This window comes from Canis aureus, chromosome 6, assembly GCF_053574225.1.
Source record: "Canis aureus isolate CA01 chromosome 6, VMU_Caureus_v.1.0, whole genome shotgun sequence".
NCBI classification, from domain to species: Eukaryota; Metazoa; Chordata; class Mammalia; order Carnivora; family Canidae; genus Canis; species Canis aureus.
This window is the reverse complement of record NC_135616.1, coordinates 57,882,916-57,901,098: the sequence shown is the minus strand read 5'-3', so window position 1 is coordinate 57,901,098 and position 18,183 is coordinate 57,882,916. Positions and strand designations below refer to the sequence as shown.

At 40.8% G+C, this 18,183-nt stretch overlaps 1 long non-coding RNA gene and 1 pseudogene across 1 annotated transcript in view; one reads left to right on the top strand and one right to left on the bottom strand.

Moving 5' to 3' along the window:
- Positions 1–17,088, bottom strand: part of LOC144316188 (uncharacterized) — a 64,661-nt gene extending 47,573 nt beyond the window's left edge. The window contains exon 1 of the long non-coding RNA XR_013382036.1: positions 16,920–17,088. This is a non-coding gene — a long non-coding RNA (uncharacterized LOC144316188). The remainder of the gene's footprint in view (positions 1–16,919) is intronic.
- On the top strand, positions 14,083–14,892 carry LOC144315324 (small ribosomal subunit protein eS4-like; annotated as a pseudogene).
- Positions 17,089–18,183: the final 1,095 nt, after the last annotated feature.

The window sequence follows — 18,183 nt, the reverse complement described above, 5'->3', positions numbered from 1 at the left end:
TGTTCCTTTTGGTAATTTGTTTCTTTCTCACAAAATAGCCTGTGCTCTCAGACTTGCATTTTCCCCTGTCAGACTCCTGAGCCTGTGTTTCATCTCTATTTGGGTGTGGAGGTGTATGCAGGGTAACTCTAATTTTCCCTACTTGGCTCTTTCCTAGAACCTCTCCATTTTCAGCTGCCCTGGGATTTCCCTTTACACTGCACCTGCCCTGACTCTGGACTCCACCCCAGCATGGGCCAACCTCGTAAATGTTTATGAGATGGCCTGCAGCAGACCATAGGTGCCAACCACGAACACCTGCTACTTCCTCACTTTTCTCCTGATCTTCAGTGCCCACCACCTGCTGGACTCGGGCATTCCTTCCATCCAGAGGGTTCCTGGGTTTTGCATATCTGCATAATCATCCAATTATCAGTCTGCCAGGGGGTTTATTTCCAAAAAAATATTGGACACTAAAGTATGTTTCAGGCAACTCAGCTGAGCCCTGAGGCTAAAGAAGTATTTGCCTAAAAGGATCCAGTGAAATTCCAAGGTTTATTGGCAATCATGGCCCTTTTGGTCATATTTTTTCCAAGGTTCTTGTTTGTTCACTTTTACTGTCAGTAACCACTAAGGGGGAAAAAAAGGCCTGATTTGGGTGCAGAAAAAGATTGTATGTTTCCTCCAAGTAAGAATCTAGGATTTCCTATAGGAACCTGATGGTCATGTACTCACTGCTCCTGTCCCCATGGACTGCCACTGCCACCACTGCAGGACATTAGACTTACTCCCACAGGAAAGTGTGTTATGTGTACACACAATAAGTGTGCAGCAATAGCAATGTCCCTTTACTTCATCTCCCAGTAAGGCCCTACCCCTAACCCTATAAGAGGTACTAGATGTCCAGAAGCAAGAGGAAACAGAAGTTCAGCTGCTCACCATTCTTAACTGCACTTATCTTCTTCATTCAGTTTTTTTGTTTTTGTTTTTGTTTGTTTGTTTTTTTTGTTTTTTGAGGGGAAGAGAGATAAAGAAAGAAAGAGAGTGCTGATGTAGGGGGAGAAGAGGGAGGAGAGAAAGCATCTTAAGCAGGCTCCAGGCTCAGTGCAGAGCCCAACACAAGGCTCAATTTCACGACCCTGAGACCATGACCTGAGCTGAAATCAAGAGTCAGATGCTTAACCAACTGAGCCACCCAGGCACCCCATATTTGCAAAATGTTTAATATCTGGCTTAACAGAAAACAGATGGATTCTCATATCTGCTTCCACTTTGAAGCTTTTGTGGTACCACGTTTCATGTAATGGTGAAAAATTACACTATTCACTCACAGAATATTGAGAATGGAAAAAAGGAAAATGCTAATATTATTATAAGAATAGTTTTAACCTGGGGATCCCTGGGTGGCTCAGTGGTTTAGTGCCTGCTTTCGGCCCAGGGCATGATCCTGGAGATCCAGGATCGAGTCCCACATCAGGCTCCCTGCATGGAGTCTGCTTCTCCCTCTGCCTCTCTCTGTGTCTCTCATGAATAAATAAATAAATAAAATCTTAAAAAAAAGAATAGTTTTAACTTTATGGAGATCCTGAAAAGGACCCACAGAAGTTCACAGACCATACTTTAATAAGTACATCTGACCCATGGTAAATACCACCCAGCCCAGCCTAGGCCTGGAGACACCACACTCCAATCTAATCCCAGGAAGATGACCATGAGATAGGAATTTGAACAGTATTTATATACAGCTGACCCCTAAACAACACAGGGGTTAGGAGCACTGGCCCCTTGTGCAGTTGAAAATCCACATACAGCTTTTGATTGCCCACTTAACTACTAATAGCCTACCATTGACTGGAAGCCTTATCAATAACATAAACAGGTGATTAACACATATTTTGAATTTTTTTTTAAGATTTATTTATTCAGAGAGAGCGCGAGAGAGGCAGAGACACAGGCAGAGGGAGAAGCAGGCATCATACAGAGAGCCTGATGTGGGACTTGATCCAGGGTCTCCAGGATCACACCCCGGGCTGCAGGCGGCGCTAAACCGCTGCGCCACCAGGGCTGCCCTATTTTGAATTTTATATGTATTATATACTGTATTCTCACAATAAAATGAGCTAGAGGAAAGAGAATGCTATTAAGAAAATCACGAGAAGAAAATACATTTAGAGGACTGGACTGTATTAATTGATAACAATGTGTATATGTAGACATGGCTTTAAATCCTAGTGTTTTCAGGATCCCTGGGTGGCGCAGCGGTTTGGCACCTGCCTTTGGCCCGGGGCGTGATCCTGGAGACCCGGGATCGAATCCCACGTCAGGCTCCCGGTGCATGGAGCCTGCTTCTCCCTCTGCCTGTGTCTCTGCCTCTCTCTCTCTCTGTGATGACTATCATAAATAAATAATAATAAAAAAGTCATTTGTCTTAAAATAAATAAATCCTAGTGTTTTCACTTAATCAGTGAGGATGCATTTAGCAACAAGTAGCTAAAAACCAACCAACACTGGTTTAAGGGATAAGAATATTTATTATATGTCCTAAATCCTAAGAAGGGTGGGGTCAGGATTGGCTGATTCAGCATAGTCTTCCTACCTCCCCATTCTGCCATCTTCATTACATCCCCCATTCTTTGCTTTCTCCTTTCATGTTTGCTCGATGGCATCAAGTGCCGCATGCATCACAGCCTCACACCAGAGCATCCAGAGGCACGGAAAGCGTGAAGTGTCCTTTTAAAAACAAGAATAAGCTTTCCAGAAACCCCACAGTGGATATCTTCTCATCTCATTGGCCAAAACTGTCTTTCCACCCATGCCGGAACCGATTTGTTGGCAAGGGGAAGGACATCACCATGACTGAATTAGACCAACAAAAACTCACCCCTGAAGCTAAAGAGGGAAGCTGCTCTGAATGGTGAGAAATACTGGGGTTCTCTTTGCTAAATAAAGGAGAGACTAGTTATTGGGTGGGTGACAAATAGTGTCTTCTCGCCTTCTTTCTAGCCGTGTTACCTTGGAGAGGTTACTTAACATTTCTCAGCCTCAGATTTCTTATCTACTAAGTGCAAATAATTAGAGTACCTACCATCTAGATATTTATGAGGATTAAATAGGATTGTTCAGAAGCAGCCACTTAGCATAGTGCCTGACACAAAATAAGCACCCAATAAATGTTAGCTATTAATGTGCTACCTAATTCTCAATACACTTTCTAATTAGACATCCTTTCAGATATCTGAGCTGACTTCCCTCCTTCTTCTAATAGCTAATAACATCCTCTATAATAATCTATCACATGATTGAAAGGTTTTCTTATGTTTTAATCACTGAGCTGCTTCTTTTCTACTGTCCCTTCACCATTTATCCAACCTAAAGAGTAGAACAAGAATAGACTCTGCTAAATTAGCGGGCAAACACTGAGTATAAGAAAATCACTCTAATTCTGGCTATAACACAGCTTACTCTATTTGCAATGTCCAAGGATAATATTTGCTTTTTCACAATAAATTGTTGTAGACTCATATTTGGCTAATACAAGTGCACTGTGACCCTCAGGTCTTACTACTGTTTCTTTTTTTTTATTTTTTTATTTTTTTACTACCATGTATTATTTCCTTCTGGCTGATCTGGCCAAGTGTTTACATTATGTGCCACACAAAACAAAAGACTTCTTTCTGAGAACTGTCTCAGTTGCCTATGAAAAAGAACATCAGAAAGAGAAAAGTCTCAATTATAAAGTTTCATCAGGTTGGCATGGCAATATTATTTTGCAATTATAGAGAACTCTCCAGAATGATGTAGGGAATGCTGCTGAATTATGTATGCATGTTATAGGTTGGTTAAAAAAAAGGTATTGCTAGAATATGTCTCATATGAGATGAGTGAAATTTACATAAGTCATCTGACCTCTCTAGAAGCTTTGTGTTCTTTAGGTGTTTTGTGATGATTTATCTGAACAATTCCTCAGGATAATTTTAATATAGTCGTCTTTGTAAACAAGGCTGCAAAAAAAACAAGAGAAAGAGCGCTGGCCTGGGAAGTTGCTGTGCAAGGTTCCAGACCTGCTTACTGCTGGTTATCTGTGAAACATCCAGCAATGGATGTGTCCTTTTTTTTTTTTAATTTTTATTTATTTATTTTTAAAGGTTTTATTTATTTATTCATGAGAGACACAGAGAGAGAGAGAGAGAGGCAGAGACAAGCAGGCTCCACACAGGGAGCCTGATGCGGGACTCAATCCTGGGACTTCAGGATAATGCCCTGGGCCAAAGGCAGACGCTCAACCGCTAAGCCACCCAGGCGTCCCAATTTTTATTTATTTATGATAGTCAGAGAGAGAGAAAGAGAGAGAGGCAGAGACACAGGCAGAGGGAGAAGCAGGCTCCATGCACCGGGAGCCCAATGTGGGATTCGATCCCGGGTCTCCAGGATCACGCCCTGGGCCAAAGGCAGGCGCCAAACCGCTACGCCACCCAGGGATCCCTAATGGATGTCCTTAAGCCTCAGCTTCCTCATTCTCCACCCTGAACTTTGAAGCTCTGGTAATCTAAGCAGGGCTGATACTGCTAACTCTGGTTGCATTCTGGGATTTGAAAATACCTTCACAACACCATACTCATGCAATAGCTGATCCAGTGAGGTACATGGGTACTCTCCAAACATGCATCCCAGGTGCAGACAGCATGTAAGCTGTGTCTGTGTGACAACTTTTTGATCCTGCCTGCGTGTCTGCTTCTGTGTGTCAAGAGCAGTGTTTGGTGTCTATTGAAGATGTACTTCACCTGCATGGAAGTGCACCAGTAGAAATTTGTTAAAAAAAATACTTGAAGAAGGGGCACCTGGGTGGCTCAGTCAGCTAAGCATCTGACTTGATTTCAGCTCAGGTCATGATCTCAGGGTCATGAGACGGAGCCCTGAGTCATGCTCTGCACTGGGTAGGGAGCCTGCTTAAGATTCTCTCTCTCTTGGGGACCCTGGGTAGGTCAGTTGGTAAGGGACCAACTCTTGATTTCCTCTAGGGTCATGATTTCAGGTTTGTGAAGTCAAGCCCCGAATCAGGTTTTGTGTTCTACATTGAGTCTGCTTAAGATTCTCTCCCTCTGGGATGCCTGGGTAACTCAATAGTTGAGCATCTGCCTTTGGCTCAGGGTGTAATCCCCAGAGTCCCGGGATTGAGTACCACATCAAGCTTCCTACATGGAACCCACTTCTCCCTCTGCCTATGTCTCTGCCTCTCTCTCTCTTTCTCTCTCTCTCTCTCTGTGTTTCTCATGAATGAATGAATGAATGAATGAATGAATGAATGAATAAATAAAATCTTATAAAAAAATTCTCTCCCTCTGCCCCTATCCTCCTCATGCTCACACCCTCTCCCTCTCTCACTGAAATAAACCTTTAAAAAAAAAAAAAAAAAAGATTCTCTCTGCCCCCAGTCCCCTCTCCTTATGAAAAAAAAAAAATACTTGAAGAAAATATCTCAGTGTTTTTGATTATCAAATGGCACAGGGTGCCAGAGATGATCTAGAAACCCTCCCATCATACACATTCTTCATTTTCCATGTTAGAAAACATTGCTGCAGCAGGCTGGAGATGGAGTAGGACTGGAATATCGACTGGGTCTGCCTGTCCCAGAGACAGTGAAATTTTCACTAAAGCATGATACTTCTCCTAAGTATACCACAGTGTCAATGTCAGGAATTAGGCACTCATATAAACATAAAATACAAAAATTATGTTCATAAGGCTTTATTTCTCTTGCTTACAAGCAACTTACACCTCTATTCTCTTTTAATTTATTTTGAATTCCAGTTAACATAGTATTAAATTAGTTTCAGGTGTGCAATACAGTGACTCAACAACACTTTATTTCTTCTTTCATTTGAGCCTCAGCACAAAGAAAGCAGACACTTGGAAGGATTAAGTGACTTGCACAGTGTCGCTTAGCTAGCCTTGGAAGCCAGCTCCTCCAGCCCTGGTCTTGTATGTTTCCTGGACTTAGCCGTGCCTTCCACCAAACAAGCTGATCACCAAAGAATGAAGTAGATCTTTCCTCAGCCTCTGGCTGCTGAGTGATCAACCTGAAAAGGGCTGGTCCAATTGGCAATATACTCCAAACAATTCACATGTTCTAATCTACTAATATTAACACTATAATTAAGTTTACTCTTAGGAAACTCCTGAACAGGAAACCAACCAGAAACCAGATGTTCCAGCTGATTTTTTTTTTTTATTTTTTAGTGCTCTGAAATGGCTCATTGCTACACATTTAACCATGTTAACACACAACTGTATGAATGGGTGGTTCACACAGACAAATCACTAAGCTAGTTTTTGATCCAGTTTTTACATCACGTAATATTGATAATTTCTTTGATTTGGAGCAGCAGCACAGTTTTCATGCAGGAGGGCCCTAGTGTTCATATCCCAGTTCAAACCATGCCTCTTTTACTAGCTGGGTAACCTTGGCATTCACAGAATGGAGATAAAATTGTACACATGCATCATAAAGTTAAGAGAATTAAATGTGGTAACACCTACAAAGAATGTAAAATTGTACCAAGCACACAGTAAGGACTTGATATATGTTAGGTATTATTATTTATATAAAGGAATATCACATTATCCTCATTTTATAAACAGAGAAACAGACATAGAGAAGTTAGTGACTTTTCCTAAAGCTACAATGTCTTAAGTGGCCTTCTAGGAATTTATTTGCTAAAACCTTATTAAAGGTTAATTGATGTCAGGCTGAGAGCAAACACAAGAGTAAGGGAGAAAAGAGGAGGAACAACAGGCTAGCTAGGTGGGAGGGACTCCTTAAGGAGCCACAAGAAACAGCACTGAGTTGAATGTTGCCAATTTCACACTTTTGTTTTATTTAGTCTATTTAGTGATGAGTCTATGCTACCCTGCTTACCTCAAGTCATTTGGCTTTCCCTCAAAGTGTGACAACAGCAGAAGAATCAAATCAAACAGAAAGACATATTTTAGGTCAATTATTAAGAGAACCTCTAAACAGAAGGCCTGCTGTGTCTAGGTCTATTCCATGTGACATAATAAATCTGTTTAAATTTGAGAGGTATCAGTTATATGGACACAACCTTCTTTTCTTATGAGGTCTATAATTTAGGGATACTTATTGCTGATAGTAAGTAAAAATAAATAAACAAGCTAAATTAACAACTGAATTATCTATGATGGTGGTGCTGTCGTTTTAATTTCAGATCCACCTTGAATTAGCTGATACCTTGTTCAGTGAGACAAATCTACTGTCACTGGTTTAAGACAATATCAAAGTTCTACAGAGGTATCTAGACACTTACTCTCAATTTCTCAGTATGTGGACTGGCACATACTTCTCACTTTATGCATAGTATTGCATAAATATGAGAATATTTATTGTCAATTTCATGAGAAGGTCAGAAGTGGTCCCAGGGTTAACTTAAGGGCTCTGTGTCATTAAAAAGACCCAGACTCTTTTCTATTATTCCATTTTGCCATCCACACGATATGGGTTTCTATCCTAAAGTTTGTAATCTCACAGCCACAAGCTTCCAGAGCCCCAGATATTGCCTCCTCACTCAACATTCTCTAAAGCAGGAAGGGAAGTAAGGGGGTAAGAGGATTTTCTTTCATGTGGCTCTATCTTCACTCAGAAAGGAGTATCTTGTCTAGAAAATCCCCCAAAGATTCCCTGGCTCATCCAACACTATCCCTATACTGAATATGCAAAGGAGAATGGGATGACTATGGCTGAATGAGGCCAATGGAGATCCAGTCTCTTGGGGTTTGACAGTCACCTGAACAAAATCAGAGGCTTCAACAAGAAAACACAAGGAATGGACAGATGTTAGGCAAGAAAGGAAGAATCTGCCACAGAAGTATTAGCTCTTTCCAGACCACACAAGGCTTAAAAAGGCCTACCCCCGGGGAAAATGTGGCATTGTGCAGGAGGATAAAGGATACACACTCAAATTTTTTAATTTTATGTAGACTTCTAATACAGTAGAAACTTCTAGAATTCAGAAAAGACTAGAAGACAATCTCCCACTCATGACCTCCTAAGCAGGGTTCTTAACCTTATAAAGCATCCTTTTCCTTGTTTCTAAAATGGATTTATAATAGGACTTTCCTCAGAGGTGTGTTTTGAGGATTTGAAAAGCTAATAAAGGGCACGCCTGAGTGGCTCAGCAATTGAGCGTCTGCCTTCGGCTCAAGGTGTGATCCTGGAGTCCCAGCATCAAGTCCCACATCGGAAAAAAAAAAAAAAAGTCCCACATCGGGTTCCCTGCATGGAGCCTGCTTCTCCCTCTGCCTGGGTCTCTGCCTCTCTCTGTGTGTCTCTCATGAATAAAAAAAATAAAATAAAATAAAGTTAAAAAGTTAAAAAAAAAGTTAATAGAAATCACCTAGGTCTTGGCATATGGCAAGCCCTAAATAAATCTTCCCTTATTATTACTACTAAGTGGTTATTGGGATTAAGTTTGAGTTTCTACATAATCCAGGGTTAGAAAATCATGAGAGCTTGAGAATTTGAAGATACTTAGGGCAGCTTCTGGGACTCATTTAACCTAAGTGCACAAGGAAAGAATGGGCAGGTGCAGAGAAATACTATGGGCCATACAGGTGACTTCTGAGAGAAGGATATCAAGGAACGCACTCTGAACCAAGAGATATTCAGTGGACTCAGATCTGTCTCAAGGTCCAGCAACACCCAAGAAGCTAGCAGTATCAAGTCATTGGCCCTTACATAGTCTTGCTCCCATAAGTCACATTGGGGGCCAGTTTGATGAAGCTAAGAGCTTCAAGGGTGAGACCTGTGGAGCAGCGGGCTATGCCTTTAGAAGGGTTGCTGAGGTTGTGATGCTATGCTCTCTCTTGACCGGAGCGGCTGGGAGTTACTATGGCCAGCACGAAGTCACTGCATGCAACAATACAGAGAGGAATGGTCACCAGGGGCTGGGGCCTCTGGCATGCCCTGTCATGGAGGGCCATGAGCCACAAAAGCAGGTATTGTCAACAGTGATTTCGAAAAGATGGTGCTGCAACCTGACAAGACGACTGATGTTCATGATTCAAAGCAGCAGACCCTAAATGGGAACTGGAAGATCTTATCACTCATACGTTCTGGCTCTCCTCACCATCAGTGCAGGGGATCAAAGTGCTGGTTGCTGAACAGCAAACTGTAGAGGGAAGAGCATGGACTTGGAGTCAAAAGACCTGGACTTAAAAAAAAAAAAAAAAAAAAAAAGACCTGGACTTGAGTTCTGGATTTTCCATTCTGTGATCTTGGGTAAGTCCCTTAACCCTCTGAGCTTCAGAGGATTTAATAAGCCAATATATGTATAAATGCTTTATAACCAAAAAAAAATGCTTTATAACATATAAAGTACCAGGAAAATAAAAATCACTGTTCTCATTTTTTTTCAGGATATTCTTCAATGAATAGTAAAATTAAGAATTTTGCACATGGGAACCTGAAGGGTAATAGCCCCAGAAAATCTGAGTAGGGGCCCAAACAACTGTGGAAGCCCCCACCTCACCTCCAACAGGAACTTTAGTTACAAAAATTAGTTTGGAGAATGAGAGTCTCACTAACGAATAGGGGGATCAGATTCAAATTTGTGATCTCATCTTTAGGCCTCTGCATAGATGTGGTACAAGTTTTCAGCTGTTTTAATGTGCTTGAAATCCCATTTGTTTCAAATGAAAAACCACCTGAAAGTTTCCTGAAGAGTGTTTTTTTAGGGAAAATTTAAGCATAACATATCTGTGGTTGAACTTCTGTCAGTACAGTCCCTTCCAAAGTTCCTTGAGAAAACCAGAAGGCAACAATATTTCAGCAGTTGGGAGAGAAGGACACATTACAAGATGTGATCACAGCTGCTGTGTTGTCAGGACATCCTTTTGATGCGTGCAGACTAGTCTCTCCACCCCAAGCCACCAGTCTCAAGGATTCCCTGCACACATCAGGGTGGGGGCACCACCTCCTTGTCTCCCTTGCCTTGGGCATTGTCTTCTGTTTTGGCAACTAGTGCACTTCTGACAGACTCCATCTGCCTATCCACTTTGAGTTTCCACTGCACTGACATCTGGGATTCAAAACTATTCAATCTACTGTCAACAGAATCTTCTTTTTAAAAAAATAATAATAATAAGGGGGGGGGGAAAGTCAAGAAGTAAAGGAATCCAAACACCATCTAAAATGAAACAGAGAAACAGCATTCTTTTGGTCTTGTTTTTTAAATAGAGCTTTCCATCCCCCATGTGTTTATTCTATAATTAGAAAGTATGTTGTAGAAAGGGTGTTATGATCACCCTCTAAAAATCTTGTTTTTGTAACACTGAATTTACCATATGATATTAATTTGGGGAAAGAAAAACACAGGAAAGCAGCCACAGCACAAAGAGTTCGCAATGCAGTGCTATGGAGTTTCAGAGTCAAGAGGAATAGCTAAAAAAAATAATAATGTCTATTAATGTTTTCAGGCATGAAAGTGATGAAATTGTCTAATTTGAGTCTACATTGACTCTTGCCTAAACTATGGCAATAGACTGAATTGATTATCCTGCTTCCCAATTTTTCCCTCCTCTGATTCAATCTCCAGAAATCACTGTCCTGAATCCCAAGTCTGATCATGCCCTCGCTCTGGTCAGAACCATTTAGTAGACCCTTATCACTTGCAGAACTAAAGACTGCCCCAAATTTGATAACAATACCTCTAAAGTCATTCTCTACAGAAGGGGTACTGCCTTCCGGAGGGGGGGGGATTCTTTCCAATGGTTGAACTGACATGACTAGCTTTGAGGAAGCTGGGACTAGGGATACACACTCCTTGAGGTGACAAAGAACAATGCACCCCAAAATACTAATGGTGTACCCATTGAAAATCTCAGAGCCTACCTTTTCAAGCTTTCCTTTTTATTTTCTTCTTCTACCTCTGTCATATCCAACACTCCAACCCCCTTGACTAGTCCCACTTCTGACCTCAATGGTTATACTCAGACAAGTCGCTAGTCTCAAATGTCCTTCCCAGTTCACCAACCTTTACTCCCCTCAATCCTTCAAAACCCAAAATAAACTATTCCTATCATCCAATCAACATTAACTTCTGCCATTTCTGTGGTTCCATATCACTTTGCTTATACTCCTGCTTTAACACTTACTGTATTTTGCTTTAATTAGTGCTATTTTTTTAAGATTTTATTTATTCATGAGAGATACAGAGAGAAAGGCAGAGACATAGGCAGAGGGACAAGTGGGCTCCATACAGGGAGCCAGATGTAGGACTCAATCCCAGGACTCCAGGATCATGCCCTGAGCCAAAGACAGATGCTCAACTGCTGAGCCACCCAGGCATCCCATAATTAGTGCTATTTTTATTACTCTTATCTCTATTACCAAATAATACATTCCTGGAGGACAGGAACTGCCTTATTCATCTTTATATACCTCTAACACTGAGCACTCAGCACCTGGTGCTTTGTAGATTTGTTGAATTTAATTGAATTAAACTCTTTATTTTTGGGGTGCCTGGGTGGCTAAGTCGGTTAAGCACCTGCCTTTAGCTCAGGTCATGATCCCAAGGTCCTGGGCCTGAGCCCCATATTAGGCTCCCTGCTCAGTGGAAAGCCTATTTTTCCCTCTCCCTCTGTTGCTCCTCTTGCTTGTGTCTTCTCTCTCTCTCTCTAATAAATAAAATCTTTTTAAAAAAATAAACTTATTATTTTTAGATATTTTTTCTATCATATATACGTGGGGACATTCTAAATTTTTGTTAAACTACTAGTGGATTTAATATGTAAAGTCTTATTTTATTAGTTCTTCACGGACAAAAATCTGTTTGAGTAAATTGCAAAAATGGTTGGTTTCCTGCCCCTGTAACTTAGGGTTAAATCCTTTCAAAAAAAAAAAAAAAAAAAACAGCCAAAAGGAGTTAGTCTTCCAAAAGTCACAAGGAAAAGGAAAATGTAATTTTTTGGTGTTACCCAGTGAGATCTTTGTGTACACATAGCTCCCCAAATGACTAAACTTTACAAATTCACTTGATTTTTAATTCAACTTTCAAAAAAAAAAAAAAAATTCAGTCACCTTTGGACCGGGATGAAACGTGGAAAATTCCAACTCACAGTAAGGTTTTTTTTTCCCCCTAGGAAGCAGTGAGCAAATGAAAACAAGGTTTGGCGGGAGCATTTTACCACCTCTACCATAGGACGGGTCATTGCCAGCGCCATACTTGTTGATGAGACATTTGGCAAAAAGCCTGTTGCAAAAATATAGTCTGTGACTTTATTTTGCTGGAGATTTCATCCGTGAAGATTTTCTTTTCCAGTTACAAAGTTCTCCCAAGAGGGACATAGCTGCTTTTTGGAAACCTGTGAAGTGTTGGCAAGTCTTGCCCTGTTTACCATGGAAACTTGTACTTGGATAGAATTACAGTGTATGACCTGGTACAAGCATAGATGGATGTTTGATGCCTGCTATTTTCTCTTCATGTTGATTTGGAAATTATAAATCATGGGACGAGATCCAATAAGTTTGATCCTTCCAGTTCATTTGTTCATCATGGCATACGGTCATACCTGCACAGACTTGAAAATACATTGGCAGATGACAGAACATATGTTACAATTAAAATTTATGGGTTTGGTTCTGAGTAATCTGCACAGGGTTGCCTGAAAAGGGAGTAGACTATTGGTAAGCATGGATGATTTAATGTCTGCTTATCTGTTGTTTTTTCTTTAGGAGTTCGAAAATATCATATGGCTTTGAAATTGCATTGATGGGTTTTTTTTTTAATAAGAAAGAAAAAAAGTAATTAGATGGGCCTGCAAGTAGATATTATCTGCTTTCCTCTAAGTAACTGTTTAAAGCATCTGGCCCAGGATTGTGTAAGAGATTTGTTTTTATGTCGTTGGGAAATATTTAACAGTCTAGCATAAGACCTCTTTGCTTCTTGCCTGGATTATGGCAATAGTTTCTAACTTGATCCCAGACCACAATTCTTGCACCCCTCCCTCAACCTATTTGCCACAGTCTTACTGGCACTGTGATTCAAATAGCAGATCTGATCACCTCAATCCAAAGGTTAAAACCCGGGGATCCCTGGGTGGCTCAGCGGTTTGATGCCTGCCTTTGGCCCAGGGCGTGATCCTGGGGTCCTGGGGTCCCGGGATCGGGACCTCCACGCAGGAGCCCGCTTCTCCTCTGTCTGTGTCTCTGCCTCTCTATGTGTCTCTCATGAATAAATAAATAAAATCTTTAAAAATTAAGAAAAAACAAAGGTTAAAACCCTTCAAATAATTTAGGAGGGTTTTAAGGAGTAAGTGCCAAATTAGCATAGCATACAACATTCTATCCTAATCTTTTCTCTCACCTCATATGACTATATATACTCCTCTGTATCCCTTGTCACTCACTCAGATATCACTCAATTGTGCCTCTCTGCCTTTGAACCAGCAACTCCCATGCATAGAACATCATCTCTCCCTGCCTTTCCATGGCTTGCTTCTATTCATCTTTCACCCCATGTGCCATTTTCTCTAGAAACCAACCGAAACTTTCTCATCTAGAAAAGCTGACCTGCACAAGTGTTGAAGTAGCACTTGTGCATATCTCTAGAATAGCAGCTATCACATAGTACTGCACTGTAATAACAGGCAAGTTCCAAGAGACCACATTTTATCCAGAGCCTACCAAATATCCTGGTATGTAGAAGGTTCTCAATAAAAACTGATCACATTATGAATGAACTAAAAGGATGAATAAAGGAATAAAAGTTTGCATTTATATTATACTTGTTTTTCTGGTTATACTTTTAGACACTCAGAATTCTTGAATTTTCCATCTTGAAAGAATCTTAATGATCAGGAATTATTTTTTCCCTTTTTACCATTTTGAGAAAACAAAGTAATTTAAGAACCAAGTTGAACTAAAAGAAAATGTACACAAGCTAAGAACTGAAGAATTCTCATTTCATGACTAGCACAGCCATGGCTCATGATCCAAAGAAGAATCTGAAGTGTGTATCAGTTCTAAAGCAGTAGATGCTAATAATCTGACTGGTGGGTTTGCTCCTTATCCATCTATCAGTCCCCAGCTGAATGTCTTCTCCTCATTGTTTTCTAAGGAATACACTTAAGTATGCTCAGATAAGAGATGAAATAAAGATCTGCATTCAGCAGTCCAGTAAAATTGATGGCAAGGTCCAAACTGATATAACCTTCCCTATTGGTTTAGTAGAGGCTATCGGCATTGACAACACTGAAGAGAATTTCTATCTCATCTATATGACACCAAAGGCCCTTTGCTGTTCGTTATATTATACTCTATGATGCCATGTACAAATTGGCAAAGTGAGAAAGGTCTTTTAGGGCACAAAATGAATCCCTTTTCACAGGGATTTCATTTCATAGGGATACCCTATGATGCTCACACCAGCTGTCATCCTGATCCCTCATCAAGGTAAATGAAACCATTCAGGTTGATTTGGAGATTGGCAAGATTACTGATTTCATCAAGTTTGACACTGGTCACCTGTATATAGTGACCAGAGGTGCTAACATAGAAAGAGTTGGTATGACCATCAACCAAGAGAGATATCCTGGTTCTTCTTATATTTTTAAAGATTTATTTATTTTAGACAGAGAGAGAGCATGAGCAGAGGGAGGGGCAGAGGGAGAGGGGGTGAGAGAGAGTCTCATGCAGATTATCCACTGGCCCCTTAATGGACTGAGCCACCCAGGTGCCCCCATCCTGGTTCTTTTGATATGGTTCATGTGAAAGATGCCAAAGGCAACAGCTCTGCCCCTCACCTCAACATTTTTATTATTGGCAAAGGCAAAAAACCAAGGATCTCTTCTCTGAGAAAAAGGAATCCATCTCCCATTGCTGAAGGAGAAACAAAAGACTAGCAGCCAAATAGAACAGTAGGTGAAATGATCTCCATGTGATGTGAGCTGAAGGGTCTTTGTACTTAATTAAAGATAACACGGCAGAAATAGATCCATAAATACAAAGAACAAACTGATGGTTGCCAAAGAGGAGGTGGGGGGGGGGGGCAAAATGGGTGAAAGGCATAGGCTTCCTATTATGGAATAAGTAAGTCATGGGGATGAAAGGCACAGCATAGGCAATATAGTCAATGGTATTAGTTGTATATGTGACAGATGGTAGCTATACTTGAGGTGAACATAGCAAAGCATACAGAGTTGTTAAATCACTATGTTATATACCTGAAACAAATGTAAAGCTGTATGTCAGCTGTATTTCAATTTTTTAAAAAGATGGCAGGATTAGAAAGAAACAAAGAATTGAAGAATGGCACAACTTAAGAACTAAGTATTTATGATTTATGCAGTCATCATTCAAATGATTGTGTGACCCTTCAATGGGGAACATCTAAAATAAAAATCCCAACCTTAGTTTGTGACCAATAAGCTGCCTCCAGTTATCCCATAGATATTGGCAATTTTCAGGATAAAACCATTTTAAATTCACTTGAATACAAAAGGAATTAATATAAAATTCTTTAGCTATTTTGGGAAAAAAGGATGTGATTAATTTGAACCAGTAACAGGGCTTACAAATCCTTCTTATAGTTAAAACAAACTGCTTGCATGATTGTGATCTAGTGTGACCTTTCTCTTATTCCTACATATGCACTGACAGTTCAAAAAACCCAGTTTAGTGCCGTTAAACCCAGCTCCAGTCCAGAACTTAAACTTCATGACATCTTCCACCCAGGCTCCAATGGATAAAACCATCCAGGGTGTGTTACAAAGTATGGCAGACTTTCTAGCCCCCAGACCACAGCCCTCCCCACCCACTGCCCTCACTGGTCAATGTCTGACACTGTTTTAACACAAAGAAACACAAATGAAGAGAGAGAGAATAAGGCTTGAGATGTTGAAGAGAACACCTGCTGACTTAAATTCACACTGTCTAGTATGTTTCCCTTTTACCTTCTTTGCCAGGGAGCTCAGAGTCCAATTTATCATTCGGTTGTAATCAAACAGTTCTACTCTCTCTGTTTCAGTTAGAAGCCTCGTTCCTTCTATTATATTTTACGGACTACCTGTTTGTGTCCCCCTCAAAATCATATGTTGAAGCCCTAACCCTCAGTGTGGTTATATTTGGAGATGGAAGCCTTAGGGAATTAAAGTCAAGTTAGGTCATTATGATGGGGACCTGATTGAACAGGATTAGTGTCTTTACAGCATGAATGCTAGCATGTTCTCTTTTTCTTTCCCTTTTTCCCCCTGCCCTCCCTCCCTGCACACACATTAAAAGAAAGGTCATGTGAGGACACAGTAAGAAGGCAGCCAAAAAGAGAGCTCTCACCAGAAACCAAACAAGCTAAAACCTTGATCTCAGACTCCTAGCCCCCAAAACTCTGAGAAAATAAATTTCTGTTAAGTCATCCAATCTACAATATTTTGATATGGCAGCCCCAGCTCTTACATATATGATTCTCTCTTTATCTGACTCTTTACTGTTTACCCAGCAACTAGTCCCTAAGCTCTGGTTGCTATAAATTCTGCTGGGCTACATCTCCCATTGTCCATCCATCAATCACAAAAACTTTGAAAAAATAATTCATAAACTTAATGAAATTAAGACAGGTAATAACTTAGCACAATAATTTGGAGGTTACGCTCAAAATATACTTGCAACCTTTTTTTTTTTTAATTTTTTTTTTATTTATTTATGATAGTTACAGAGAGAGAGAGAGAGGCAGAGACAGGCAGAGGGAGAAGCAGGCTCCATGCACCGGGAGCCCGATGTGGGATTCGATCCCGGGTCTCCAGGATCGCGCCCTGGGCCAAAGGCAGGCGCCAAACCGCTGCGCCATCCAGGGATCCCTACTTGCAACCTTAAATTCAACCTTCCCTACCACTTTTTAAGGAGTATTGCTATAATTTTATAAAAAGCAGGGCACCTGGGTGGCTCAATTGGTTAAAACTTCAACTGTTGGTTTCGGCTCAGGTCATAATCTTGCAATTGGGAGATAGAGCCTTGAGTCAGGCTCTGTACTCAGTGCAGAGTCTGCTTCAGATTCTCTCTCTCTCTCCCTTGGCGCAAGCTCTCTCTCTCTCTCTCTCAAATAAAATCCTAAAAAAAAAAAAAAAAAAAAAAAAAGCAACGACAATCTTTTTCCTTCTTATACTTCAGTATCCAGTTTTATAAGTAATGCTTCTATAAAGCTGGCAAAATTTCCAAGTGTGCTCCTGTGGCTTGATTTCATGGGACAGTGAATCCTTATCAAACACTGATAAAAGGGCAGCCCAGGTGGCTCAGCAGTTTAGCGCCACCTCCAGCCCAAGGTGTGATCCTGGAGACCTGGGATTGAGTCCCACGGCAGGCTTCCTGCCTGGAGCCTGTTTCTCCCTCTGCCTGTGTCTCTGCCTCTCTCTCTCTCACTCTCTCTCTCTGTGTGTGTCTCTCATGAATAAATAAAATCTTTAAAAAAAAAAAAAGAACACTGATAAAAAAAAGCCACCTCTACCCCCATTTGCTTTGTTCTTACGTTTTTCTCTTTTTTGTAATCTATATCATCCACAATCCATCCCCATTCCTCTATTCTCAAGCTTCTCCCTCATACCACACTATTAGCAAATGAGTTCATTTCTTGCTGTCATTCAGTTTAATTTATGCAAATTCTTTTCTTCTCATAAGACATAGTCCAGATAGCTATCTTATAAACCTTACAAACTATAAGATCTGGGGCAGCCCCAGTGGTGCAGCGGTTTAGCGCTGCCTACAGCCCGAGGTGTGATCCTGGAGACCAGGGATCAAGTCCCACATCGGGTTCCCTGCATGGAGCCTGCTTCTCCCTCTGCCTGTGTCTCTGCCTCTCTCTCTCTGTGTCTCTATGAATAAATAAAATCTTAAAAAAAAAAAAAGTAAGATCTTGTAGGAGAAGTATAGATGTTTAGAGCTACAAAAAAGCTAGTTGTTTAAAGAATAGTTTTTGTGTCAAAAAAAAAAAATCAGGGGATCCCCGGGTGGCTCTGTGGTTTGGCGCCTGCCTTCAACCCAGGGTGTGATCCTGGAGACCCAGGATCAAGTCATACATCAGGCTCCCTGCATGAAGCCTGCTTCTCCCTCTGCCTGTGTCTCTGCCTCTCTCTCTCTGTATCTCTCATGAATAAATAAATAAAATCTTTTAAAAAAAGAAAGATCACTGATTAAGATAGTACGAG